The sequence below is a fragment of the Solanum stenotomum genome, chromosome 9, assembly GCF_019186545.1.
Source record: "Solanum stenotomum isolate F172 chromosome 9, ASM1918654v1, whole genome shotgun sequence".
Lineage (NCBI taxonomy): Eukaryota > Viridiplantae > Streptophyta > Magnoliopsida > Solanales > Solanaceae > Solanum > Solanum stenotomum.
The window spans coordinates 19,672,638-19,675,951 of record NC_064290.1 but is presented as its reverse complement, the minus strand read 5'-3'; the positions used below and the strand labels follow the sequence as shown (position 1 = coordinate 19,675,951).

Genomic DNA, 3,314 nt, shown 5'->3' with positions numbered 1-3,314 from the left:
CTTAGAATCATTCTTCTATGTTTCTCTCAAATCAAAAGGCTTTGTTTCGGCTCTCAGATCTATATGTAATATCTATTTCTACCCTTTTCAATCATTTTTACTTTATGAAATACAGTGTATATGTATGGTGATGATTAGGATAACGTGTATGTAGCTTTAACGGCATGTGTATATTAACCTAACTAAGTTCCTTTTGTGATTTCTAGAATTTCATTTGTGTTTCAACTTTAGACTCTTTAGTATGGAGGGAAGATCTTGCTTTTTGCGTGCATAATTTGTCAATTTGAATAATTAGTTGATCTTGTTTTTTGTTTTTCATTCCACAGTATATGCCCAATATGTTCGAAGCACAAAAGAAAAAGGAAGAGGATTCCAAGAGGAATAAGAAATCTTCTGGAGAGGACCAAGGGGACTCTTCCAAATATTACCGAACAAGCGAAAGCAAAAAATTATTTATGGTACGTAATCAATTCATTCAACATCTTACACTTGACTTATGTTGAATATTATTTTCCTTATTCACTTTAAAAATTAAAAGAGAATTAATGTCTTTTTTTAATTTTAATCTTATTATTAAATAACTTTTTAAAAATTAATTGGAGTATTGGTAGTCAGAAAAATTAATTTCAATGTATCATTAATAATTTTTTTTAGTAAAATAAAATTTTAACTAATATTGTTTCAAGGGAACAAGGGAGGCAATTCGCAACTTTCCATGAAAGAGAGGAAGGATGGAGACGACCATGAACAACAAATTCTTCACAGTACATAATTTATTAGTTTATTCAACAACTTATAAATGACTTATCTATTAATTATCTTTCATTTGGTTATTTATGATTTTCAGGTGAGTTTGAGAGCCTTGGTGAAGATAACCCATTGGATAATTATAGTGCTACCTTAATAGACAATAACATTGACAATACGTGTTTGTATCCCCTCCTTCATGCTTGCGAGGTAATTGTTCAGTACTTATGTCTATTTAAATTTTTTTATTGAGCACGGTTATTATATTTCACAATATACTTTTCTATCTCCAATCATTTATTAAGAAACAATATGGATTCGCAGGAGTTAGAAAGTGAGAAATTCAAAGAATGCAACAAAAGCAACATAAGACAGGATCAAAAGGATTTTGTTGAGGAGGAACTTCCTGACCAACAAGAAGAAGAAAATATTGGTGGTACTTAAGGAATTTTACATCTTAAAAATTAAAATTATGTTAATTATTTGAATTTTTTTCCATTGAAAGTAGAGAATTATCCTAAATTTAAATCAATGAGTGCATGGTAATTTAAACTGTTGCCCTAAATGGCACAAAACACATTGATAGCCTAAAATACGGTCATTAGATTAAAGCTTCAGTCCACTTTTTGAACTTCTAATTTGTTTCACATATATCATGCAATCTCACATATAATTTTCAGGTGAGTCAGATCTCAACAAAATTACATGTGAAGATGGTATCCTAGATAATTTTGATCGTATTATAAACGACAATATTATCAATTATGGCTCGAGACTTTTGGCAAAAGATAAAAATGATGGAAACTATCATATCACACAAGGAATACCGAGAAGTACCAAATTTCGTTCCATCGATAACCTTTATAAGGTAATTCATATAAAGCTCATGTCTATCTTCTTCTGTAACATCAAGTATTTTCAACAAGTTTCTAATATTATTCAACAATAGTTTGCTTTTTCTTTACTTTTGATAATTAGATATTTGACAAAATAAAAGAAATTGTTAAACTTATTTTCTTATCTCATCAAATTTCCTTTCATTCCACAGTGTACTTCCAGGCTCTCACCAATTGAAGATGAATATAATTGGAATCGTCCAACTGAAGAAGACCCAAATATGAATCATTTAGCAAACAAAGATTCAAGTATCAAAACAAATGAAAAGAATGTTGGTTGTGAGAGAAAAGGGAGAAACAACAATGGAGAAAAAGATGTTGATACTTCTTTCCCCTAGATTCAAGATTGCATTTTAATCATTTCTTTTAATCGTATCTCCAAGCTCAGGTTGTCTTTTAATCATTTTTTTGAATGTTGAATTTTATCATTTCATGTAAAACTTTAAATTTAAGTCGCCTTTATAAACTTTGTCAATTACTTCTTCCGTTCTTCTTTATTAACTATCCTTTATTAAGGTTTATTGTCCAAATTCATCAACAAGAAATGTGTGATCTCTCTCGAGTAATAAAAGATCACATTCGATATCAAGAGTCTTTAGAAAATAACCTATCTACCTCTACGAGATAGTTTATGTATTTATAGAGTTTAAATAGCTCACACAACATCTAATAGATCTTCTTTCCAACAATTCAACATAATGATCTTCACAATAACTAAATAAGCAATGGATGACAAGAAGACACCAGCCATGAGTCTTTATAACAGCCTCACTATAATAAATAAATGATTTAGTGGCAATAATATAATGCTATATTGTATTTAATGGCAAAAATCAATAAATATGAGCATTTATAACCAATACTCTATATAAATGTCATTAAAAGTTTTAGTGACATTGGATGCAATGACATTAATTCAATTACCGCTAAATGTCTCTTTTTGTCACAACCTATATATGAATTATGAGGACGTGAAGGGATCGTGGAAAAATACTATAGAAAGGATGACAAGATTACAACAGAAAAAAAAAACATATTGAAGGTCAAGATAAAACAAGATTATATGCTACTGGATTACAACAGAAAAAAAGTTTGAACATGCCTACCCTAACCCCAATCCAATCCTTTTAACGTCATATCTCCTATAGCTTCACCAGATTATAGAGTCTTGTTCTCTATTGAACTATAAATGGAAGTTGATCAAGAGGGATGTGGGGGGGGGGGGGGGGGGGGGGGNNNGGGGGGGGGGGGGGGGGGGGGGGGGGGGGGGGGCTATTAGGTAGGCTTCAACTGCCCAACCTATTTCACTTGTACTTTCAGTCTACTATGATTATATTCAAAACAAACAATTCTGTTTTAATTTATACACCACATGATTACATAGTTCACACTTTTTATTTTTTCTCACAGACTATTTTGTCATGTCATCTAGAAAAACCTATCACTTCTCTCTTCAATAATTTAGTGTTTTCTGATGTTTATTTATTTACTAGTCCTGGGCACGTGTGTTTCATGCTAAGTTGTGTTGAGTTGTTATAACGATATTTATATACTCAGACATGTATGTTGCTTGTGTATCCCATGCTAATTAAATATAAGAACTTTGAAAATATTATAATAAGTGTGTGATAAGTTGCACAAAAATTGACGAGAAATATACAAGCTCAAACC

General features: G+C 30.9%; 1 pseudogene; it reads left to right on the top strand.

Moving 5' to 3' along the window:
- The first annotated feature begins 329 nt into the window (after positions 1–329).
- On the top strand, positions 330–1,981 carry LOC125877347 (uncharacterized; annotated as a pseudogene).
- The last annotated feature ends 1,333 nt before the right edge of the window (positions 1,982–3,314 follow it).